This window comes from Chlorocebus sabaeus, chromosome 2 (assembly GCF_047675955.1).
Source record: "Chlorocebus sabaeus isolate Y175 chromosome 2, mChlSab1.0.hap1, whole genome shotgun sequence".
NCBI lineage: Eukaryota > Metazoa > Chordata > Mammalia > Primates > Cercopithecidae > Chlorocebus > Chlorocebus sabaeus.
In genome coordinates this window covers 47,684,212-47,710,920 of record NC_132905.1, presented here as the reverse complement: position 1 = coordinate 47,710,920, position 26,709 = coordinate 47,684,212, and the positions used below count along the sequence as shown (strand labels likewise).

Here is a 26,709-nt window from a genome sequence, read left to right as displayed (position 1 = left end):
TCTCATATCTGGGAGAGTAGGAGAGGATAGAAGTAACTGGGGGAATTGGGAACTGAAAGCCCAGACTGCTGACTCAAAGGGAGAAGGGGATTAGGGGCCCAGACTCCTGGGGTGGAGGAACCAGGGACTGGACCCCTAGGCCAGTGACAGAGGTGTTCCTGGTCCTTGCCCACCTGACCATTGTCGCACCCTCACGGACCCCCAGAGAGGTGACTCTGTCTGCTTCACCACACACTGTGCAGGAGGGAGAGAAGGTCACTTTCCTGTGCCAGGCCACAGCCCAGCCTCCTGTCACGGGCTACAGGTGAGGACGAAGACCACCTCTCCCTAGCCCCAAGAGTGAGCTTGGGAAGGGCTGGGACCTGAGTAGGTGTGCCAGAGAGCAGGGACAACGCTAACAGCGCCACCATTTCCTCAGGTGGGCAGAAGGGGGCTCCCCGGTGCTCGGGGCCCGCGGGCCAAGGTTGGAGGTCGTGGCAGACGCCTCGTTCCTGATTGAGCCCGTGTCCTGCGAGGTCAGCAAAGCTGTGGGTAGCGCCAACCGCAGCACTGCGCTGGATGTGCTGTGTGAGCTGGGGCGGGGCTGTGGGTGGGGTCAAAGGTGGGCGAGGCTTTCAGGGTTGCTGAGGGGCGGGGCTTGGAGGGGCGGGGCTGGGAGAGTGGGCGTGGGGTATTAGGAGGAAGAGAGTGGACTTGCGGCATATTCTTGCCCCCTAGAGGGTGTGGTGTTTCTGTGGGGCTGATCCCGGGTCAGGGACTGCATTCCTCCCCGGCCTTGTGACCCCTCATCTCCTTCGTCCAGTTGGGCCAATTCTGCAGGCAAAGCCGGAGCCCGTGTCCGTGGACGTGGGGGAAGACGCCTCCTTCAGCTGTGCCTGGCGCGGGAACCCGCTTCCACGGGTAACCTGGACCCGCCGCGGTGGTGCGCAGATGCAGCCCTAAATCTGAGGCGGTGGCTGGCGGGGGACCAGGCTTCCTTGCAAATCCGGCTTCTGACGCCCCTTCTCTGTCGCAGGTGCTGGGCTCTGGAGCCACACTGCGCCTTCCGTCAGCGGGACCGGAGGACGCAGGCGACTATGTGTGCAGGGCTGAGCCTGGGCTCTCGGGCCAGGGGTGCGGCGCCGCGGAGGCTCGGCTGACTGTGAACGGTGAGAAGGCGGGGCTTCCTAGGGGACCTAGCCCGTCCTGGGATAGGGAGTGGACAGAGGGGGCAAGGGCTAATGCAGTGGGAGTGGCCTGGAAGGAGCTTTACACCCAGCGGGGCCTGGAGACCTACATATTAAAGGAGAGGCTTTTTAGGGGAATCGGAGTTGGGAGGCAGCATGGCCTGATTGATTAAGGTTAGCGGAGAGTGCGCTGGCCGGACCAGGCTTTGTTACAGCCTTTGGGGAGAGCAAGACCTCTCCTCTTGAGTGACCCACCGTCTCCATCCCAGCTCCCCCAGTAGTGACCGCCCTTGAGTCTAGCCATGGAACTAGTCTCCACTACAGTGGGTTGCCATCTGGGTCCCAAAGAGATCCACAGCTTGCTGACAAAGCTTTTCTTAATTGGACTAACCCTGCCCAGCTAGCAGAGCCCACCTGCTGTTCATTGCCCTTGTGAGCCACATCTTCATTAAACCAATTCTAGGTCTGTTTCATTTGCTTTTTAAAAATTTAACAAATGAGCTTAGGTAGCTCCTTCAACAAATATACAAAGCCACAGATGCAGTCCTATGTCTGGCCAAAATATTTTAGACCACCAAATCAACTCAGTGGGGTTGGAGCCTCGTGTCATGTGTTATTGACACTGACAGCATCTGCAGATGGCTTTGTTTTTCCTCCTATGGGCAGCAGTCACACTAATAAAACATGGAAGACTTTACTGCTTTTCCAGTATGCTAGCTTTTCTTCTCAGGGAAGAGAGGATTTATGGAGCTCGAGAGCCCTGCACCCTAAGATCCTTGCCTCAATCACTCAGCAGGTGCCAACACTCTAAAACCAACAGGACACCAGCTCAGGTAATGGATGCCCAGCCCAGAGGCCTTGAAACCTCTCCATGAAATAGTTTGCCTCATTATGGTCCAACAAATGACAAACTATCATACAACCACAAGAAGGGATTCACAGAAAAGCAGTGTAGAAGCTTCAGATAACGTTTTGATGTAAGAAAATTCAAAATAGCAATATTCAGAATGGTCATACACTCTGGATTCAACTATGCCAAAATATTTTTGCAAGTGGAACCTAGTGGGAACATAATAGATAGAAATCCATTATTTTACTAGCGTGTTACAAAAATAATTTATTAATTATTTCATACTTTTAAATGTTATCAGTTTGGCCAACATCGTATAAGATTTCAAACATAAAAGAATTGTAATATCCATTATAGCTTTTGTATACAAAGGAAATTCATAGCCATTGATTATGTATGACATGTCAAGGGAGGTACATAAAATATTGCAATTAACCCTCACAGCAAAATTATAAGTTTAGATAGTATCATCTCCTTCTTTCAGATAACACAAAATAACTTTCTAGTAGTTGACTACAGTGGACTGTGATATGGTTCCAGATCTTTACTTCCCCCCCAGTAATAGGATCATCTGTCTATGCTCTTTGCTATGTAAATTTGCAGTGCTCCTTTGACTATGGATTTAGCTATGTGTCTTGTTTTGGCTGACAGGATGTTAGCAGATGGGATGCAAACAGAGGTTTAGAATGTGCTTTTACAGTTGGACCTGCTCTCTTGCCCCTCTGCCATCATCAGTCTAGCCTTCTGGTCCCAAAAAGACACATAAAACAGAGCCACCCCCACTGAGCCATGCCTAGATCAGTCTATCCCGTACCCAACAAACCCCCAGGCTGCCCCAGCAACACACGAGCTAAACTAGTCCTTACTGTTGTATGCCACTGAAATTTTGTGATTGGTTACTACCTAGCACTAGGTTCTGGCCAAGGTAAACTGAAAAGTGACTAAGTTAGAAGTCAAACCCAGACCTCAAAATCCATAGTCTATTTTTCTGAGTAACACAATCAAAGTCTAAAACTTTTTCAAAATCACACTTGATACATGGGCAATCAGGCTGAACCAAATGGCATATTGAACAAGTTAGTCTTTTTCATGCTTCTTGCTTTCCCACTAAAACCTCCCACACCTAAATATTCAAATTAGGCTGGTCCATGCCCTACAAATGATGGTAAAGTCTATTAAACCTGTTCCAATGCAAGTCTTGCTGTGGTCTCACGTTTAAATGTTATCAGTTTGGCCAACATCATATAAGATTTTGAACATAAAAGAATTATAATCTATTTTCAAGTTTGTTAATTTTTTTTTTTTTTTACTACTTCAAATCCACTGTTGAGCCACTCTGGTAAATGTTTTATTTCAGTTATGTAATTTTAAACCCCAGAATTTGCTTTTGGTTCTGTTTTGTAATTTCTGTTCGTTAACATTCTCTATTTGATGTCACATTGTCATCCTACCTTCCTTTACTTCTTTAATCACAGTTTCCTTTAGTTCTGTGAACATATTTGTATAATGGCTATCTTAAAATATTTTGTTACTAAATATGATATCTGGTTATTCTCACAAGCAGTTTCTATTGCCGTCTCTGCTCCAGTGTTCCTCCAGTGTGTGGCTTACAATATTTTTTTGAGACTGAACATTTTAGATAATATATTGCAGCAGTGCTGGGTACTGGAATTCCCCTCTAAGACTTGTGTTTGTTATTTTCTTGTTTATTTTTCAGTGATAAGATTTTAGTGAAGTCTATTTCTCCCACCCCCTACTCCCTACCCCTACTCCATAGTGTTAAACCTCTGATGTTCCTCCTTAGGGAGATACAGATTTGGGTATGACCACAGTCACCCTGAGACGACCGTAGGATGAATCATGTTGGTTCAGTTCTCTTTCTTTCCCTGTTGACTCCTAGCTGTTTAACTCTGCTAATTGCCTGCTGATCATTCTGTTGTTTTCAGCAATTCCCTGGGGCATAAATTTCTTTATAAAGTAATCCAATCAAATGATGACTCCTTTGGAGACACAGTTCCTGAGGTTCATGTTTGAGATTTGTTCTGACCCCAACAGGATTTCTCCCAGCTGTTTTATTCTCCAGTTCCCTCCTGCAGACAAGTTGGCCTACCACGTAGACAGTATTGTCTTAAGACCTAGACCCATATGCATCAATTGCCTCTCACCAGAGAGGGCCCTTAGGTTTGAACTTCTCCACTCTCTATCGCAAATGAAGTCAGTTCCTTTGGGAAGAGATTAGGAGCTACTTGTTGTATGGCCTGCTTCTCCCCCAGGCAAAGTCTCTGAGACAGCTCTCAAGCTGGAGGTGAGGATGATGACAAGCTTCCTTCTGCTCTAGCTGAGTGCTCAGTGGAGTTGGGGGATCAAGGGTGTGACATCAGACTGGGGTCTTCTTGGTTTACCTCTTCTGATATGGAACCATCAGCCCACAAGCTGCGGTGGCACAAGAGTGATCAGGGACTAGTATTTTCAGCCTCCTCTGTTGCATAGCACAGGCTGAGAGGAAGAAGGGAGTCCTCACCTCTCACCAGCACTTGCCTGGAACTAAGCCTGAGCAACAGGCAGCTGAGGGCAAGATGAGAAATGCTGATATCCTGCTCCTCCCAGGAAGAAAGCAGTGGGAGCTGGGGGAAGAGAGAACCCTGTGTTCTTGGCCACAGCCATCTGGAGTGGAGTCTCTACCCTCAGCTGAGCAGGAGGGATGAGGAAAAGAGCCCCACTGAGCTGGGAGGGGAGAGGAAGGAAGAGGTCTTGGGGCAGATACCAGAGACTCGCTCCTTTCCTGCTGAATCTTCATAGACTTGCTTGAAGATATTTTTCTTTTCATTTGCCATTAGGACCATTTATAGAGGCTTTAGTTTGTTTGGCTTTTTTTTTTTTTCTTTTAATGATTTTCACCCACTTCACTGGTGAGCAGGTCACTGGAGTTCCTTATGCTGTCATGCCAGAAGTAGGACTCCAATTACTAGTTTTACATGTATGACTTTCGTAATTAATGAAAATGTAAAATGAGAAGCAAACAATCTGGAAGTATTTTATAGCAAACCTGCTAATTTAGACATGTAGAAACTGAGGTCTAAATTCAGTGGCTCAAGCTGATTAGTAGCAGGGCTTAGACCTACATCTATTTCTCTGTATACTCATGTTCTTTTTCTTGCATCAACCTTGACCTTCTTCTGCCTCAGCCAACTTCTTCTGGTATCTTTACCCTGTCCCCTGGCTCCAGGCCCCTTTCTAGTACTAGCCATACCTCTCTTGCTCTAGGATAGCATGCCCCAGGGGTTTCTGTTACTCTTCAGCTACTTCTTTTTTATTTTATTTTATTTTATTTTTTTCGAGATGGAGTCTCGCTCTGTCACCCAGACTGGAGTGCAGTGACGTGATCTCGGCTCACTGCAAGCTCCACCTCCCAGGTTCAAGCCACCTCCCAGGTTCTCCTGCCTCAGCCTCCCAAGTAGCTGGGACTACAGGCTTCCGCCACCACGTCTGGCTAATTTTTTTGTATTTTTAGTAGAGACGGGGTTTCACCATGTTAGCCAGGATGGTCTTGATCTCCTGACCTCGTGATCCACCTGCCTCAGCCTCCCAAAGTGTTGGGATCACAGGCGTGAACCACTGCGCCCAGCCTCTTCAGCTGCTTCTTACTACAGGGAGCTGCTGCAATTTAATAAGGCAACAATATTCCAGTCCACTATAAAACCATACTGGTCTTACCTGTACCCAGTAGGCAGAAAGGTATTAAAATTAATAAATATCTTGGAGGAATGAAGGGGAAAAAAGTATTTAAGTGTATTTATTACCATGAAACTATATACTTATAATGATGATTATGGTAAATTATATTTATAGTTTTCCTAAATAAAAAAAAAATTAATAAATGTTGGTCCCAATGGTGCACAAGAAAATGTATGCCTGTCGTGGATGAAGGGGGATGTGATCATTGTAAAGAGTGTCTGCAGACCAAGGAGGATTTTCAGGACAGTGAAAATGCTCTGCATGCTATTATAATAATGGATACATGTCATTACACATCCGTCCAAACCCATAGAATGTACACCACCAAGAGAGAACGCTGATGTAAGCCGTGGACTTTGGGTGATACTGATGTGTCAATGTGCCACTCTGTTGGGGGATGTTGATAATGGGGGGAGGCTATGCAGATGTAGGAGCAGGGGTTATGTGGGAAATCTCTATACTTCCTGTCAATTTTGCTGTGGGCCTAAAGCTGCTCTTAAAAAATATTTAGTCTTAAAAAGGGGTATCTGCCCAATGGCTCAAGAGAGACACCTAAAAACTATATAGGCTGCAATGCAAGTGCAAATTAAAACTACATTGAAGGCGGGGCACTGTAGCTCAAGCCTGTAATCCCAGCACATTGAGCGGCCAAGGCAGGTGGATGGCCTGAGGTCAGGAGTTTGAGACCAGCCTGGCCAACATAGCTAAACCCCATCTCTACTAAAAATACAAAAATTATGTGGGCATGATGGCATGCATGTGTAATCCCAACTACTAGGAAGGCTGAATCACGAGAATCACGAGAATCTGGGAGGTGGTGGTTACAGGGAGCTATGATCGCACCACTGCACTTGAGCGTGGGTGACGAGAGAGGCTCAATCTCAAAAAAAAAAAAAAAAAAAAATACCGCATTGATTGAAATATCACGACCCCTGTTATACTAGCTAACATGTAAAAGAGAACTAAATGTTGGTGAGGATGTGAAACAACTAGGACTCCTGACAAGAAGGTAAATTGGTGCAACCACTTTACTTTGTTTGGCACTATCTATTAAAGCTGAGTGAGTGCTAATTCTAAAACCTAGCACTTCCACTCTGAGATACATACCCCACTGAAATGCACACACATCTTCACCAGAACACCTGTACCAGAATGTTCATAGCAGCACCACTTCGTGAAAGCAAAAAATTACAAATGATCCAAAGCCCACTCCTACCCAGAAAGCAATGCTGATATGCAGGACATTAATTAAAGAATCATCACCCATGGCGGGAGGGGAGGGAGTAGAATTGGGCAGAGAGAAGCCGGGTGGGCTGCAATGCAGGTCATCATGGTCTCAGCTGACCCCCACGGGAGAGCTCTGAATCTGGGATAGCGCTTCCTAGTTGTCCCAAGTTAGGGTGACGGGGCTAGGCCTTCATACCCCACATGTCAATCAGCACTGGATGTGGACTGCCCAGCAAAGGAGTGTGACCTGGGCAAAGCAGCTCTCCTGCACTGAGACAGCAGGGGAATTTGTCCTGCAGTCCTAAAGAGGGAAACTAGGCACCACGAAACAATAGAATGGATAAGTAAAGTGAAGTATATTCACCCAGCAAACAAATTAGAGTAAATTTGCCCAAGGAAATACAATACAGTAATGAAAATAAGCAAAACACAATCATACATACATATTGATGAAGATGTGAAGAGAATAAGTAAACCGTAACCATACAAACACACTGATGAAGATATGAAGCCAGATTCAAAGGAGAACATAAGGTTGGAGCCCATGTGATGAAAGCTCAAAAATACACATACAATCCATGATTAGGATAGTAGCTTCTCTGGAGGTTGGGCTAGAAGTGAGAGGGGCCACAGGAGGAGCTGCTAAGATTCCATCTTGATCTGAGCTCAGGGGACCCCGGGTGTGACCACCTGTTGAAAGTCATTGAGCTGCACACATATGACCTGCACATTTTTCTGCACATATTTTATACTACAATTAAAAGTTTTAGTGGTTGGCAGGGGCGGAGGAGGGGGAAAGTGGGGAGTGATGGCTCAGCGGGTACCAGGCTTCCTTTTGAGGTGGTAAAAATGTTTTGGAATGAAATAGAGATGTTTATTGCGAAACACAGAGAGTATACTAAACACAACTGAAAGCTACACAGGGTGAGCATCCCTAATTCAAAAATTCAAAATCTGAAATGCTCCGAAATCTCAAGCTTTTTGAGTGCTAACTTGACAGCAGAGGTGGAAAATTCTGCATGTAAAGTACTTACCACAAACTTTATTTTCTGTATAAAATTGTTAAAAATATTATAAAAATTACATTTAGGCTATGCATATAGGGCATATATGAAATATAAATTAATCCCATGTTTAGACTTGGGTCCCATCCCCAAGATATCTCATTGTATACATACAAATGTTCTAAAATCCAAAAACATCCAAAATCTGAAACACTTCTGGTCCCAAGTATTTCAAATAAGGGAATACTCAACCTGCCCTTTCACATGGTTCATTTTATGTTATGTGAATTTTACCTCCACAAAGCTTTTAAAAATTAAGACTTTAAAAAACAGAGACAAAAATAGAAGTCTCTGTTGAGTTGAGAAAAGGATGGAGCAATAGACAAAAAGGGGTAAGCAGTGAATTAACCACGAACTGTATGTCACATAAGCAAGAGATTATCTGGCTTTTGTGGCCTGAAGGAAGGAGGAAGTTTCACTTGCTTTCATCCTCTCCTCCATCCGATTACCCATGAGCTAGGCCTGTGTGGAAGGAGAGAGGAGAGTGGAAAACAGAATTAGAGTCATCAAGGTTACCCTTCATCCTCACATCCTTCCTTTTGTTATGTCCCCACAGAGTTTGGTGGGTTTTGGAACCAAGGCAGACCTAGAAGAGATGTGGCAGGTGCAGCGTTGGAGGCAGATTAAAGGAGAATAATAAAGAGAATCTTCCCACTGACCCACTCATCCATCCTAGTTCAACAAGGTAGCTCCCATTACAGGGGTTATTTTATTTATGTAGCACCAAGACCCAACAATGCCAGCTAAATCAGGCATCACTCTATGGCCGATCCCAAGGTTTCTTTAGAATTGTTACGCTCAGCCATTGCTCCTTTAATTTTATATTACTAAAGATAACTCTGCTTTGTTTGACAAAAATGCATCTGGAGTACAGAATCTTAAAAGAGAATGTGCCCAGATGGTAGAGGTATTTAAGGAAATACCGTCTTCCAGTTTGGAAATTTGTAACCCCCTCTGATTTCATTTGTATGCTTTTCCAGCTCCCCCTGTTTGTTGCCCTTACACCCTGTTCAAGTTGCCAGGGGAGTTGTGTGGCGTAGCCATAGTAACCATGAAGCCTCCCTATGCTACCCCTCACCACACACACACATACACACACACACACACACACACTCTTCACATGCTTCACCCACCAACCATAACTCACTCAAACTCCAATAATCATCTATATCCTGAAAAGGAACTTAAAATAACAAATACCAAAGTTATATGAACGTCCACATGTTGTGTTTTTGTCACTACATCTAATTGCTATTCACACCAAAGGTAAAAAATATAAATGGGATTCAGTGGCAGATTGCTTACAGTTGAAGACTTCCTTTTTAATAGGAGAATAAGGATTTGCACCTTTCCCCCTCCGCTAGAAGGTGAGTTGAAATTGAAAGTGGCTTTAAAGATGTGTTCCTTCCTGATTGTCTTCCTTTTCCTTGCAGTAATAATTATTCTTAGCTAATAATGTTGGCTTTTAAGGCAGGTAATTAGTGCTTCCAACACAGTCATTGAATTTCCTGAAATCAAAGACCTGCATTCTGTAATCTGGGTCCCCATTAACTGACCAAGGACTGAATCTCAAACTACCAGAGGCAAGAATTCCCCTGTATTTGCATCAGTCAGGCCACACCTGGGTTGGGGCAGCCAGTTCTTAGGAGACTGATTTCAGGGGAATAATAAAGAATAGATCCACATTCAGGGGCAGAAGACCAAGTCCGTGGGCAAATGTGCACTCTGGCTCTTAAAATGAAGCCATGGAGAATTAGGGAGTCATTGGTCTAGAAAAGAGAGTAGGACTTTAAGTCATAAAGTCTGAGTTTTATGTGAAATGATCTCTGAAAAGCAGAAAAATGTCTCCTATAAAAGCAGTATCATTAGCCAGAGACGTACCTGCCCCAGGTATTCACCACCCTCCAAAGCAAAGGATGGGGATAGTCTCACCATTTGTTCTGAGAAGCCCCTGCTCCCTGCAGCGACTTGCTGAATTCAAGATGCCCTCCAGGGAAGACATCCCCATCTCCTTCTCACTCTCTTGGTCTGTTGTTTTTCTAGCCTGGGTTACCCAGAGTAGAGCCTGAGATAAAGGCTTATGTGACAGTAGTTTCTTTGAAAGGGTGATTCTAGGCAGCAGGGCTGAGGACAGACAGAGCAGGAGGGAAAGCAAGCCGATACCAGGACACATTAGCATTCTTCAATGGGCCCTCACTCTGGGACCACTTACATCTCATGGAATCACCTGAGAAGTCACAACCAAGTCTCTGGAGTAAGAAAGGGAAGGAAGGCATTTATTGATCAGATCCTGCCCCACATTGGTCCAGGGGTCCCCCAAGAGACATAAGCTCCCCTGCATTTCACAGCTGAGCATTTGTGAGTATTGAACAATTCTTTGGGCATGCCACGCTGTGTGACAAAAATTCCTGAGGCCCAGGCTTCAGGAAGCTTGTCAAAGCCTGCATAGATTGACTGCCACAGCAGCAGCCATTTAAGAAAGAGGCAAAGCCAAGAGCACGTGGGGTGGTGCACAGGAAGTATCTCATACACTGCAAGAGAGTAAGTAGTGGGTAAGGCAGAGGTAGGAAGACGCCGTTCTGGAATTCACAGTCATTTCTTGAGGGTATAGTAGTAAAGACCTGACTGCCCATTTCTGACCCAGGGATGCAATTTCCTATGTCCTTCTCTAGAATCTTCTTCAACTACTATCAACTGGGCTTGATTTACATCACCTGAAACTCTGCCTGGATCCTCAGACACACACCCTGTCTCACTCTGACCTGATGGAATACATGAGGCTGACCCAAGCCCATTATTTAAGATTCTGAACTTTTTCTGTTTCCCCCTGTTGGAGGAATCAGAATCTCTAAACACACCTTCCTTCTGCAGTCCTAGAATTTCTCATGATGACCTTCCTCTTGCTTCTATGTGTACCACCAGCTGTCCCCTTCAGACCTGGCCGTGATCCACGACCTGGCCTCCTCCCCTTCTGTATTCTTCTGTCCTCCTCATCCAAGTCATTCTCTTCCTCTTCTCTTCAACTTCTTTCCTTTGGGCTAAGCTTCCCTGGGGGATACCCTATATGCAGTGGAAATTAGATTTGAGAAGCCGATGCAAATACAATATTGATTTTTTATGCAAGATTAGTGGATAGTCTATGTTTTCACTTGCTGAAGTTACTTTAACAAAATGAAGCTGAAGTTCTTTAATATGAGGCAACCCCAAAAAGTAAATACATAAAGATGAAATCATAAAGACATGTAATTCTAAACCAGCCTATTGGTGTCTCACATATTAACTCAGACTCAATGAGACCTGAAAAACAGAATTTTGAAAGAGGCATAATTTCTGCTAAACTTCATTCAGTCTCCCTACATCTCTATTTCATGGAATAAATCCTAATTTCCTTCATTCTTTACATAGCATGTGGTCACCTGTAAACCGGGTCTCATTTACAGTAATCACCTGTGATTCCTAATGCTTTTCCCTGGCTATTAACAAAGGTTTTCTAATTCCATTAGGGGTTTCACCTGTTTATTTCTGAAAGTTCACAAGGAGTGACAAACATTTGCCTCTAAGTGTTTTTTCCATGTTCTTCTACACACCCTGGTTCACCACATTGATATTACTACCCCCTACAAAGCCATGTGGAGGTGACCCTTCCACATCATCACCATTGCTATTTGGTGTCTGTTCCACTCCAGCGAAAAATAATTCTTTCATGCAAACTAATGCCAGGAAGGTCCATTTCAAGAAACATGCCAGGACTCACATGATTTCCAGGTCCCTCATCCATCTGTCTTTTCTGGTCTCCTTCTCTGTGTGCTCATCTTTAGCTGTGGAACATTCTGGAAATGGTGAGGTCCCTTCAAGCCAGACTTAGAGTACCCTCATTCTTTCACTACACTTTCTAGTGCCTTTTCTACTTATTCAGCACCAGGGGAAAAAGCTTCTATTGAATACATGAAACATGAAACACTTTTTTTTCCTTAGAACTATAGATTCAAGGAAAAAGAAGGAGAGGAGAGGCAACTCATGTTTATGAACAACAGGTGAGAAAAAGGAGGCTCAGGGAGCTCCCTCACCTGCCCATGCTTACCCATGTGGAGCCAAGATTTAAACCCGGGACTTTCCAACCACAAATCAATTCCTCTCCGTCTCTGTCTCCGTCTCCCTCTCCCTCTCCGCTACCCCCCCCCCCACCTTCCCCAGTCTTCCCACTCCCCCTCTCTCCCTCTTTTCCCTCCATTTTTTTCTCTCTCCCTCCCTCCTTCTCCCTCTGTTTTCTCTCTCCCTCCCTCCTTCCTTCTCCCTCTCTGTTTTCTCTCTCTCCCTTTTTCTCTTTTTCTGTCTCTCTTTCTCTCCCTCTCCCTTCCTCTCCCTCTCTCTCCTTCTTTCTCTCTCTCACTTTTTCTCTCTCTTTCTCTCTCTCCATATCTCTCTCTCCTTTCCTTTCTCTCCCTCTCTCTCCTTTCTCTGTCTTTTTTTTCTCTGTGTCTCTCTTTTTTCTCTCCCTCCCTCTCTCTCTCCTTCTATCTCTCTTCATCTGTCTCTTTCTCTCTCTCTCTACCCCCTCTCTCTCTCCCTCCCTCCCTCTCTCTCTCTCCTGCTGCAGTAGGTTGCTTCCTGGTCTCTCTGATTATCTTCTTTTAGCCTCCACTGATATAGCTAAATGCAGTTTTCTGTCATTACTTTGTTGGCATCTCAGGTAATATTTGAATATAAAACTAACTCCATTTTCCCTATGGATACCTCCTTTCCTTTTTCCTTTAAGCTGGCCCTGAGCCTAGACTGCCTTTCATATAACACTGGCAGATCACCTGTTCCTCACTCCCTCTGTGGAAACCACTGGCGAGGAGTAATCAAAGCACGGTGCACCCTGTCAAGTGTCTCCAAACAAAACAGAGCTCACATGGCATGCACTTCCTTTCTTGTGACCTACCAAGACTCACATACAGGAAATTACATTTTTGCGTCTTGCTTTATATGCATGCCCAAGTGATACTGTTCTTACTGTAGAAATCAAAACTTGGAGAGACCCTACAGCCATTATGTCTGCCTCTTCTGTTTTAAAGATAAGGAAAATGAGGTTAAGCAACCAGTACAGGCTCTCACAGCCTTTCCTCAGGTCACAGAAGTTAAGGCTGGAGCCAAGAACTTCAGGGCTTCCAAACTGAGCTTCTCCTAGTATATTTTAATGCCTTTGTATGGATCCGTTGTGCTGAAAACGTCTGCTCCCCTGACAGCTAGGACAGTGACTAGTTAATATAGTTAACGCCAGGAACTTTCACCCAATGTATAGAAGAGTTCAATCTTTGAGTAGACACCTTATGAATACACAAACCGCCACTCCCTTCCGAATTCTCGTTCATAGCACATTGTCCTTACAGAATCCCAGGGGACACCCAGAAATTTTTTGCCTATATAAAATTAACTAGCAACAGTAAATGGTGAAGTCCCAATTAAATAAGAATGTGTTAAAAGCCAGTCATCCGCTAAGATGGTGCAGGGTGTTCCCATCCCCATGTTTAATAAATGATTGCTGAATCTACAATTCCTCTAAAGTTGATGGGAAAGTTTCCATCTTTCAGACAAGAACATATTATCAGTGGTTAAAGGACATCCCAGGCCCTCCAGCAAATGCCTTCTGGAATCATCTCCACATTCAGACCCATTGTAAACAACAGAGGGGCAATACTCAGGCTTTACAAAAGCCATTCATTCCCCTTGGCAGAGGTAGGGAGAGAGGGCTGGCCAACCTTGGAGAAACCTTGTTTACATCTTCAAGGTAGCTACTGCCCTCTAGTGTTGGTATGGGAATAAAGCAAAAAAGTATACCTGGTTGAAACAAAACCCAACTTCACGAAGTTTTTCAATTATTGGTGTGTCTCAGCAGCCTCGGTAGGAGCTTGGAAACATCATCAAGTGAGGATATTGCACTGGGACTTGTTGTGGCTCTCAAGGTTTCTTTTCTTTTCCTTTTCTCTTTTTTTTCTTTTGAGACGGAATCTCACTGCATCACCCAGGCTGGAGTGCATTCTCTTTCTTGGGTCCAACCAAGACTCACATACCATCTCAGCTTATTGCAACCTCCACCTCCCAGGTTCAAGAGATTCTCCTGCCTTAGCCTCCCAAGTAGCTGGGATCACAGGCATATGCCACCACGCCCAGCTAATTTTTGTATTTTTAGAAGAGATGGGCTTTCACGATGTTGGCCAGACTGGTCTCGAACTCCTGACCTCAAGTGATCCACCTGCCTTGGCCTCCCAAAATACTGGGATTACAGGTATGAGCCGCTGCACCTGGCCTCCAAGGTTTCTATTTGGAAAATTCATATTGTTACTTCCATACTTGTTAAAATACTGAAATGCTTCCATACCAGTTAGCAAAAGGCCACCACCCTCAGCCCTCTGACAACCAGCATCACCACTCCAGAACCAGTTTCCTCCTCTGGACTCCCCAGATCTCACCATCATCCAGTTACTAAAGTTTTAAAGCTCAGAAAAGCGGGAGCCATCAAGACCCAGACCCAGAGTTACAGCTGCAGTGTAAGGTCCGCATTTGAATCAATCTGGGAATTAACTCTTTTAAATAGGACACTTCACTTGCTCCTCACCATTCAACTCATGTGCTCATTCATCTGTCTATTCATCATCTATTGAGACCTACAATGTATCACGTACTGTGTTAGTCACAATTCATAGGGAAAATGAGGGTTTTATTAGGTCACAGTCTTGTGGGATCCTCTACAGTTAAGATGGTATCTATAATAATTTGGTTAATATTGGCCTAGTGGTCCAGAAGCATCTGCAGCAGATGACCCAGGCTTCTTTTGGAATAAGTTTGGTGGGATGATTATACCATACTATACGCCAGGTGATGAGCATTCAGACCTTGGCTCTGACTCTGAAAACAGGTTGAGCATTCCAAATCCAAATCCAAAAGTCAAAAATCCGAAATGCTCCCACATTCAAAACTTTTTGAGCGCCAACATGTACTCCAAGGAAATGTTCATTGGAGCATTTTAGATATCAAATGTTCAGACTTGGGATGCTCGACTGGTAGATATAATGCCAATATCCCCAAATCTTTAAAAACTGGAAATCTAAAACACTTGTGGTCCCAAGCATTTGGGATAAGGTATACTCGGTCTGTAGCTACTGGTCTTTGGCAAGTAACTTTCCCGTGCTCCAGTTTCCCCATTTCTAAAAGGAAGAAAATAACACTTACTCATTAGGTTATTATGAAGGTTAAAGGGGATAGGCTTTAAAAGTCTTTATCGCAGTGCTGGTCATTTAGTAAATTTCATGTGTGTTTGCTAAGTATCTGGATCACAAGGTATTAAAGATTAAACCGTATTCACCAGTCACCAGATCAACTGTTACTACTATTTTAATATACCGAGGAACAAAAAAGACATCGATAATCAGAGCAATTCCACTATCCAGTTACAGTCAGATGGAAAAACATCTGAAGGGAGAGAGAAATGAGAGCATGAAAAATATGAAGAGAGACCAAAAGTGGGTTTTGTCAGTTCACATTTGTAGCCTCAGTTTAATAATTCAGTAGCTGCATTCACTATGCATAGAATTATTTACAGACTAATATGAGCAACTCTACATGGACATATGGTCAAGTTATATCTGGTCAGTTGACAAGTCATTGTAAACTGGCTAATGGATTCCTTTGCCTATAACCTGCACCCACTTTTCATGACTCACAGCCTGTGATTGTGTCCTCCACTTAGTCATAGGACCACAGAACTGGTCAATATGACTTGGGACTGGGAAATATAATGACTCTTAATCACCTCAGGTTGAAGGTGCATTACAGAAAGATGGCAGGCTTCCAAAGAAACATCTTCCTCCACTGGCTACATGTCAGCACATTTGAACCAACAGTATTACAAATGCCTTCTATACCTGTGAAGTATTGTTTACAGTTCTTAGAGTACTTCATGGGACCACACACCTGGAGATAGCTGGATACCTGGAGAAATTGTACTAATTGACTTTGCTCTTAGGAACCACCATTCTGGGAGCGGACATTACTACTCAACAGTTCACTGCTGAAAAGCTAGAAAAAGTATCCCATCTAGTCAAAGGATTAAGATAGTCACTTTTGTAGCAGTTGCTGTGGGAATGATTCAAGACCACTGGCCTGACATTCAGGGAGGAACAGGAATAGTCACCCACATCTGGGTACTCTCACCTCTCCCCGAAACGGGCACCTGTCTAGGCCACCTCCCACTAGAGAGCATGAAACCTGTTAATCCTTCAGAATTGCTCTTTGGAGCCCAAAGATTAATTTGAACTTTCCAAGTTTTGGCTACTTTGAAATAGAAAAGGAAGAAGATTCACAAGCATGAATCACTATGGAAAGTTGAACCATTAAACTTTTAAGAGCCCTTCCCTGCCCCTTAATCTCTTTCATCTACTTAACTCATTACATCAAGAACAGAGAAGTAACAACAAAAAACAGAGACACGCTTTTGGTCTGGTAGAGTTGGGGACCTCCAGGATTCAGATGGACCAAAAAACTGAGACCAAATCTCACACACAAAAAATAGCCTTAGATATGCCTCCTTCCTTGAAACCTGAAATTCAAGGATAAGTTATTTTAATGTTTGGCCCATTTGAAATGTGGTAAAACTGCCAAATCTCTCTCTGACTACTTAGCACGTATTTCAAACTTTAAAACGTCTTTTTATATTTTATCCCTTATGTACCCTGAATCAAAACTGACTAATGCATGGCAAGTATATTAAACCGAAAGTTGTGTGTATATATGCACACACTATGGAAGGGTTTTTAAAATTATTTTTATATGTCAAAAATATCTCCATGAACTTCCCCAAAATTTAATTTTAAAAAGTTGGGACCAGGAACAGTGGCTCACATCTGTAATTCCAGCACTTTGGGAGGCTGAGGTGGGCAGATCACTTGAGGTCAGGAGTTCAAGACCAGCCTGGCCAACATGGCGAAACCCTGTCTCTACTAAAAATGCAAAAATTAGCCAGGTATGGTGGTGCATGCCTGTAATCCCAGCTACTTGGGAGGCTGAGGTGGGAGAATCGCTTGAACCCAGGAGGTGGAGGTTGCAGCAAGTCAAGATCGCGTCACTGCACTCCAACCTGGATGACAGAGTAAGACTCTGTCTCAAAAAAATAATAAAAATAAAAATAAAAATAAAATGAAATAAAAAGTTGGGCTACCTTTCAGAAATCATCTATTAAACCTACTGATAAGCATCTGTATATTTAAGGATACCTGCCAAATATCCTTGTCCTATGACACTTGTCATAACTTAGCAATGCACTACCAACATTCTGATTACAAATCTTTAGCTCATGATAAGGTTGATATTTCCACTGTAAAATATGTAGCACTTAGGTTTTGGAAAATTATCCTACTTAAAACCATTCGAATGTCAATCAATACATCATAAAATACATTTGAAAGAAGTATTGTTTTGTCACTTTCAGTATTCTGGGTGTCTATGGAATTTGCTTTCCCTTTCTTTTGGAGGAATACTTTAATAAAAAACAGTCATTTGTAATTTGCTCATCAACTGCTTATAGTTATGTTTGTAAGTATTTTTATGCAATTCCTTTGTAATAGAGTCCAATATCTAATTTTTCTGGAAAGCCACTTTATTTGTAGTTTTAATTGACTAGTATAAATTGTAGGGTGACTAAATCAAGCTATTTCACACATGCATTACCTCACATACTTACCATTTTTTGCATTTTTGGTGGCGAGCTGGAAAGCTATTTTTATAGGCCTTTTGTTCATACCCTATCGAAATGATCACTAATGCTGGTTTAGAGAAATCTGAATTACTGAGATTCTATGTGGTAGGTAAGAATCGGAGGACAGGGCCATGGTTTCTGAATGGTTCATCCTCCTGAGTGACAGTAGCTGTGATTAAATAAACCTCCCTCCCTAGCAAAATCATCAAATGTGGTGACCGCATTAACTTTGGTAGAGGACAGCTTCTGAAAGAGCTTTGCTTTCTAAAGGAATACATATTAATGGTTTCTGAAATTTTAAAGTATTTTAAATCAGTAGGACTAAAGGTAAATGGACAGCTAAATGTGTGTTTTCAGGTGAAATGACAGTAAATCCTTGTGCTCCAGCTCATAAACTGAACCTTCAAAGGGGCATAGTATGGTCCTGCTAAATAAATCTCTTGCTCATTCTGTAATTAGCAATGACTATAACGACTTTTATTTCTCCGTTTAACATTTGTGAGATAGCTTCAGTCTGTTTCATTTCATCATTCATCTTTTTGGAAATCTCACTGCTGCCACAACAACCATGCATATAAATTCCTCACCATGCCTCTGCAAATCAAACAAAATGTACTTTAAGCTTGCCTCACAATCAAAGGCTGTATGTGATTTATTTTCAAACTGTTCTTAGGACTGGGCCTAAATGTGACACAACTACACACAAAAGCACAATGTTTTGGACAGGGTCAAAGTCCACGTAGAGAGAGAGACCTAGCATAGCACAAGACACACAGTAGCCATTCTGCATTCTGTAAATTTGTTTTCGAATGAGATCTATGTAGATAAATTTACCCCACTCTGTCCTCCTTGTCTAAAGGAGGAGGCTTTTCATCCTTTTCAAGAGACGTTTCTAGGCAAGTTCAGGTGGACAGTCAGTAGGCCAGGTTCACATCCAGTCACGTCTTGATCACCCCTAGGGATCCCTAGCTAGGGGAAAGCTTATAGAATCAGAGGCCCATCATAAGGCACAATGAATTACAAGATGCCACAAGCATATTTGTTTATGAAAATCTTCACCAGGTGGAAATGGCCAAAACAAAGATCACCAACCACCAGGGGAAAGGGCTCACCCTTTGCTAAGCTTCCGAAATACTTCAAGTCCTGCAACCAGACACAGACCCATAAGGACAGGACCTGAGTGAAACCAAGCAGTTTCTGGGGAAGGAAATATTTTCCTTGACATTTTTGGGTTACTGTTGCACTACCACTAGTTGTCTCAGAGCTCTAGGGAAATAGTGATCATTTTTCATGGGTTACTAGTTTTTGTGAGCTTCTGGTTGGGTTGGTTTTAAGTTATCAGAGCAATATTATTCACTGACAAATGAAAGTACTACCTATTGGAAGAGTGTCAGTGCTACTGAAAATATGGCTTGAGAATTGACACCATCTATGTCACCTGGGAGTTTGTTTAAAAATGCAGATTCTTCAGACCCCACCCCAGATTTACTGAATCCAAATCTCTGGGAGTGGGGCCCTGCAGAGTGAGTTTTATCATCTTTCTGGGTGATTCTGATGCATGCAAAAGTTTAAGAAGCACTGATCTACCTATCCTTTCCGGCTTTCATCCTTGGAGCCAAGACCCTCAATTTGGAGGAGGGGCGGTGATGTTCCCAGTAAATACCACATTTCCCTGCCTCCTCTGCAATAAAGGGAGGCTGGCTCATCTGCAAGGCACAGCCCCTTTGCCCATTGCCCTTCCTTCTGCTTCCTGCCTGAAATGTGGATGCGAGGATCAGTGCTTCAACAGCCATCTTAGCCCATGAGGCAGCCTCAGTGATAGAAACTGTGCACTAAAGGTCAAGGACTCTGAAGGCAGGAGTGTGCTCCCAGGGATCAAAAGGCAGCCACACCAGCCCTGGTTTCCTTCCTCCAGATTCCCTTCATATGAGAGTAACATAATTTCCACGATAATTAGGTGATACTGGGCTCTTTCTTTTCCTTATTGCAGGGGGATGAGGGGTGAAAGGGAATTCTTTTTCCTAAACTGTAAACTTATTATAAATTGGTTTCTTTGAACTTTCAGTCGTATGCCATCCAACACAATCCCAGGTCATTTAGCACAGATGCCTCCTAGAAAAGCCAGATGTGGAAGTGGAGACACCTTTCCCAGGGCTACTGGGATTCTTACCCCACTCACCAATGTCCCTCTTGCATACCTGGCCCCTATCTCTTCTTCCATGTAATACTTTCTGTAAAACTGATTAGGTAAAAATCTATTAGGTCTGTAGAAAATGGGCAAGTGCATCATTTCCCTTACCTAATTTATAAAGATAAAAAATGGTACACTCCTCAAAGAAAAAAAAAAAAAAAGAGGAGGGAGCCACCACATTTAGAGATCCAGAGCTGACAAGTAAAGTAGTAGCAATCCTTTTACAAACAAAAGGTGCATTTTGCGGATTGTAAGGTCATTGTCCTCAGTGTTTATGGTCAATTTAATATCCATCTTGCCTACTCCCTGTAAGCGGAATGGGTCAGGAGGCAGAAACTATAACCAGTTTTTTCACCACTGTGTCCCCAGGACTTGGCACAGGGACTGGCCCACAGTCAGGGCTCAATAAGGATTTGCTGAATGAATGAATGAATGAATGAATGAATGAATGAATACTAATCTTTTTATGTTTAAACTGATGCTTCCTCTCATTCTAGTAAAACCACCAAGCGAATAGTCAATGAATGGTCTCAGGGAACGGAGAATATGTGTCACATTGTCCCATTCCTCAAACAGCAGGCTTCCCCAGAATTGCACGAGAGCATCACCTTAGGCCTTGTCACCCTCTCCTCACATTACATGTAACCTGGGCCACATCATTTAACCTCTTGAGGTCCCCACGTTGCAAAATAAAAAGTTGAAGGAAGCAATTCTCGATGTTTCTCCCTGCTAATTCAATCAATTTAGGAATACAGAAGAGACCCTAGTGCCTGAAAATAATCTCTAACCCCAGTTCTTAAGGTTTTCTTACAGTTATTTTTAGTATTTAGTTTTAATGAACACAGGGTAGCAGGGAATGCTGGGGTTGGGGGTTATTTGTTACATAACTTCAGGATAATGTACTACAAACTTCACAGATAGGCACACCTCTTTCACTCACTATTTTTAATAAAACAAAAGATCAAAAATCAGTATCAGGAGATGACACAATACAGTTGGGACTACGGAAAGCAACTATCTCCAAGCTTGGCATCATAAAATACATCATCATGAACTGTGAACCAATTTGCTAAACAAAGGACAGCCTCATCCTTTTAACCCTCCACAGCCGACAGACATCGGGAGTCTCTTGGGGTAGAACACGAAATGAAAAAGAAGTGGATGGCCAGATGCTGTACGTTGTCCCCCAGTGACCTGCTACAAAGACTTTGTTTTGTTTTGTTTCTGAGACGGAGTCTTGCTCTGTGGCCTAGGCTGGAGTGCAGTGGCCAGATCTCAGCTCACTGCAAGCTCCGCCTCCCGGGTTCACGCCATTCTCCTGCCTCAGCCTCCTGAGCAGCTAGAACTACAGGCGCCCGCCACCTCGCCTGGCTAGTTTTTTTTTTTTTTTTTTTGTATTTTTTAGTAGAGACGGGGTTTCACCATGTTAGCCAGGATGGTCTCGATCTCCTGACCTCGTGATCCGCCCGTCTCAGCCTCCCAAAGTGCTGGGATTACAGGCGTGAGCCACCGTGCCCGGCCCACAGAGACTATTTTTAAAGACGCATTTATCTCAGCAGGAGTGACAGCATTTAAGTAGCCAGGTACTCGTGCTAGACAATCCTTCATGAGAAAAGTCTGCAGAGCTTGGATGCACTCTTCACAAAGGCCTGAGTGATAGATCAGATGGGAATTGCCCTTGATTGTTAGGTGGCTGGTTTAAAGACCCGTAAAGATAATGCAGAAGTGAGAGCTTGGAAACCAAATGGAGTTAGCCCCCAAATTATTGCAGCCACCCCAGCACTCAAAAGTTAATCCGATTTTAAATTTACAAGATCCATCTTAACTAGAAATGCAGGCTCTAATTGTCCTGCAATATTTTTAAGTGGTAGCTGTTCAATGAATTGTATTATCTCATTAAAGAATAATGTTTTAGATGTGGTAATCCCAGACTCACACAATTCTCTTTTATGAACCTAACCACTGCATTCATATGGAAGGTAAATTACAGCTATATTACATCAAGCCTTTCATTATTGACACAGCATTATGTTAGGTACCCCTATAAAACACTGAGAGAAAGATTAATACACAGTGGTATATATATTTGGAGGGATCAGGGTGTCCAGTCAAAGGGACATGTCTTCTCTCCCTGTTCAGAAAAAAAGGGAGGGGTGTAAATAAAAAGGTGAGGATTGACAGAAGCAGAGTAAACATTTTAACGATTAAAACTGATCACAAATCGACGGTGGAAAGGTGTCATAAGATTTACCCCTACCAACCCGTTAATTGAGGAAAATTACAGGAAGCTGTCCTGAAGCTATCATAGGACCTAAGCATTTCTCCAAAACTGAGAAAACACTCGATGCAGCCATTATTATTCTGTTTGAAATTTTCGGAGAGCTCTGATAGGGAAAATGTGGCACTTTATAGCCATTGAGAGCATTGCAAATCAATTCAAAGAACTAGTTCTTGCAGGCTGATGTTCATTCGGCCTGGGCAGGTTCAAGTTCACCTCCACTGGCGGTTGTGCATAGTTCACTGTCCCCTCCATTGTCAGGCACTTCTGATGTTCCTCTTCCATGCAGTCAACACTTCAGTCTATTGTTGACCTTCATCAGACAGGTTTGTCCTAGGCTGCTCCCCCAACCCACACCCCTGTTTATGTTCAAAGCTGGATTTCAGGAAAGAGTTCTCTTAAGCACTGAAGAAAGACATATTTGGCATCCACTATACTCCCTAACTCCCACTCCAATGGATTCTGTTTCAAAAGCCCTGGACACATAGCATAGATTTCTCATGAGACCCGACCATTCTAACAAATATGGATTGCATTTGCATTTTACTGCTAGAACAAACAAAAAGTATTTACACTTGGAAGAAATGTGGCTACACTTCCCCATCCCTCCCTCAGTCCCCACGTTGTTTGATTCTTGCCAGAAAGAGTACCAGAGGCCACTGAATACATCTCACTTTGTTTTGGAGTGAGTGGCAAAGTAAAATGCCGGCACTGAAGATGGTAAGCTTGAGTTTCACAAGTCATCTATATAAGAGAGAGAATTAACTACTCACTCCAACTGCACAAAGAAAGTGCCTGGATTAAGTGGACTGTACAATGTGAGTTTGTTAAGTACATCCTCCCAGCAGAAAGTTAAATGGCTGTAAGAAATTGTGCTTGCATTTCATTTGATCAGACCTCATTTCCTGGGACCTCAAACACCAAGTTCTCCCAAAATATGGCTAAAATGCTGGCAATATTTGCAGATACCCATTGTGGAAATTAAACCCAAATAAAGTTATATGCAAACTTAGTTTACAGAATACCTAACCCATTCAATTTCTTTGAATAGAGCAAAACAGAAATAAATATCCTTCTTAAATGTATCACCTAATTATCATGGAAAGCGTAGTAGACTTAGGAGAAAAGTAGATCTCTATAGATGTTGCTCAAATATTTGGCTTTCCAGATCAGAGTATTCTCAATGTTACCATGCCAGTATTCGAGTGGAAAATATGATAGGTGATACTTTTAAATGCAAAAATGTATGTATCCTGTACTTCAAGCCCAATCTTCATATAGTGACTCTAACTTCCAGCCAAGTTGATTTGTTAAGTTGTTGGGCTCCAAGGAGATTTATGGAGGAGCTTGGGTATTTCTTACCCTCTAATTCCTTTTGAAATGCAAGTAAGTCCTTGCACTTGGCTTAGAGAAATGCTTACTCCTCGCATAGTGTGTGCACTCACTGGAGAATCCTCTCCCTGCCTTGGACTGGGAAGACCTGAAGTTAAACACGCAGTTCTGTGATTCTAAGGGTGGCTCAGGGCACCCCCAAAACAGTCACTTGAGTTACAAACATATTGACAGCTGAAGTGGGTCCTAAACTAGGGGTCACAAAGTCAACTTCTCCTCATGTATTATCCGAGGTGCCCTCTGGACCGTGATAGGCAGGAAGTGTGGATGCATTTTAGTGTCCTGGACAAGATTCTCTTGACCTTTCCTTTTCCCATAGGTGGTTCACGTCAGGACCCGTTCTCGAGTCTCTGGCAGTCGAAGGGCAATCATGCCACCCCCAACCAGAGAAGCAGCAGCCAGAAGGATGGGGACCACTTTGGTTATCAGAACAAAAGAAGCAAATATGGTGTTTCCCAGGATGGCGCCAAATTTGCATAATCCATTGAGAATGCCGAAGGCTGTTGCTGTGTAAAAGAAGAAGAATGGAAATAATTCTGACATTTTGAACCTCATTAGATGAACAGGACTGGAATCTTTCTTTTCCTTATTGCAGGGGGAAGAGGGGTACAAGGGAATTTTTTTTCCTAAATATAAAAATAACACATTCTCATTGTAGTCAAATTTGGAAATACGGAATAATATAAAGATGAATGGATATCTAACCTCTTCACCGAGAGACAGTCACCTCTGTTAACATTTTGAAGTATTTTCTTCAAAGGTTTTTCTTTTTTGTTTGTTTGTTTTTTTTTCTCAAAGATATCTATTTAAAATTTTTTTACTGGTATTACATGCTTACTATGGAAACCCTGAAAGGGTGAAGAAGTATGCAAAGCAGAAAATGTAAGTGTTCCCCCTTTTAACATTCTCAACCCTCCTGAAGCAGAGACTGCCAGTTGCCCCCAAATAGCATTTCCCCAAATGTAGGACTACATTTCCCAGACTCATTTGCTGCTGAGAATGGCCATGTGACTTAGTTTTGGCCAATGGGATGTAAGTGAAAGTGGCGGCAGTTTCCAAGAAGCTTCCTTAAGGGACATTATGGGTGGGCCTTTTGCTCTGTTCCCCTTCGTTCTTTTCCTTCTACCCTGCTTCATGATGGAACACAGATGGTTTCATTCTGGATCATGGTGAGTCCATGCAATGAAAAGCAATGAGATAGAAAGAGCCTGCACTACCCACTCTAGGATTTTTCAGGAAAGAAAAAATGCAATGCTTAGCCTTCTCAAGACCACAGCAATGTATTTGAGGTTTCTGTCAGCCACAGCAAAACCTAATCCTAATTATGATCTTTCAATCCCACTTTCCAGTGAGAACTATTACTAATCATTTATTCTTTCATGACCCCATCTGTATGCAGAGGCAATATTCCCAATACTACCTCTCCCCAAGTGAAATAAAGTGTTTGTTTCTCATACCACAAGTTTATTAAGAAAGTGGGTATATTTTTGTACTTAAAACTCTTCTTTCATTTTTGTCTATAACTGTACCACACTGTAGCTTTATAATCACCAACCCAGTCTTTTTCATTTGTTTGTCTTAGTATTTTTGTTTTTGTATTCTCTTGGATCTTTTAACATATGTACTTTTTAAAATAAACTTTTTTCAAGTTCCCAGGGGGGCAAAAAAACACTTGTTGAATTTTGAATGAACTCTTTTATGTTAGAAAAAATCTGAATACAATTTGACATTTTTGTGAGATTGAATCTTTTTATCCAAAATTAAGAATATCTTGTCTCTTAAATATATATACATTTATTTATATATAATAAAAATATACTATTTATGTGCTATTAATTATATATATTATCGTAATTATATATAAATACATTATCCATAAATATATACATTTTCTGAGACAGGGTCTGTCTCTGTCACCCAGGCTGGTGTGCAGTGTTGTGATCCTAGCTCACTATAACCTTGAATCCTCGGGGCTCTAGCAGCTCCCCCCATCAGCCTCCTGAGTAGTTAGGACTACAGGCACATGACACTATGCCTGGCTAATTTTCTAATATATTTTGTAGAGATGGGATCTCTCTATATTGCCCAGGCTGATCTCAAACTCCTGCCTTCAAGCAATCCTTTTGCCTCGGCCTCCCAAGTCACTGAGCTGGCATATATTTATCTTCTCTTATGTGTCTTTTTAAAATATCTCTTAGTAAAGCTTTATTATTTTCTTCATTTAAATGTTTCACTTGTCAAGTTGATCCCTATTTTATGATGTCTGCTGTTATTAAATGGATCTGAATTGCATCTTTAACTTTTCCAATATATTTCAAAACCTATACATAATTTAGTTTTATTACTGACCACCTGACCAAATTGTCTTTTTCTCTCTAGTAGTCTCATTAGTTAATTCTCTTAGGTTTCCTAGATGTAAAATCACATCATATTCAAATAATAATCATTTGTCCTCCTGTTATTTTGTGTAAAACTTAGCAGTTCTTTGACTCAAATGAGAGGGGCTCCAAATATGACACATTGTGCTCTTCCTTAGTTATCTATATCCCAACACCTCTGTCGCTAATTTTGGAAATATCACTAAGGTTTTTGCAGAATTTCATTTACCCGCCTTCCTTACCATTTCACATTCCTTTTTGAACACAGGGCCTCTTATCTTCTCTCCTTAAAATTCACAATTCCCCCTCCACAACGAAAAAACAATTACTAAGTAATGACTTTCACCCTATGCCCTTAAACCAGGCCTCTTCCCATATATGACCTGTGTAAAATAAAAGTGACCCCTGGGCCTCCCTGCCACATTCTCTGCAGATTCCCTGGACTTCATGCTGCCTCCTGAGCTTCATTTATCTCCCTGCCCCTGTGCTATTTCAGTTCTTCACTTTTTGGCCTTATCTCCCATTGGCAGGTCTGTTCTCTCTTGTGGATTACATGACACATATGGTTTTGCCAACTTTTCACTCTTATTTCCTTCTCCTGGACATAGTCTGCTCCCATCCTTTGCTTCTTGCCATCCTTCCAACACTATCAAGCCCTAGCCTGCCAACTTTCAGGTCTACGCCATCCCCCATGC

The 26,709-nt window shown here is 42.7% G+C and overlaps 1 long non-coding RNA gene across 1 annotated transcript; it reads left to right on the top strand.

The window, feature by feature from the left end:
• The first annotated feature begins 678 nt into the window (after window positions 1-678).
• On the top strand, window positions 679-25,358 carry LOC119622790 (uncharacterized). The gene is made up of 3 exons (XR_012089947.1): window positions 679-922; window positions 1,016-1,148; window positions 23,956-25,358. It is a non-coding gene; the product is annotated as an uncharacterized lncRNA (long non-coding RNA).
• Window positions 25,359-26,709: the final 1,351 nt, after the last annotated feature.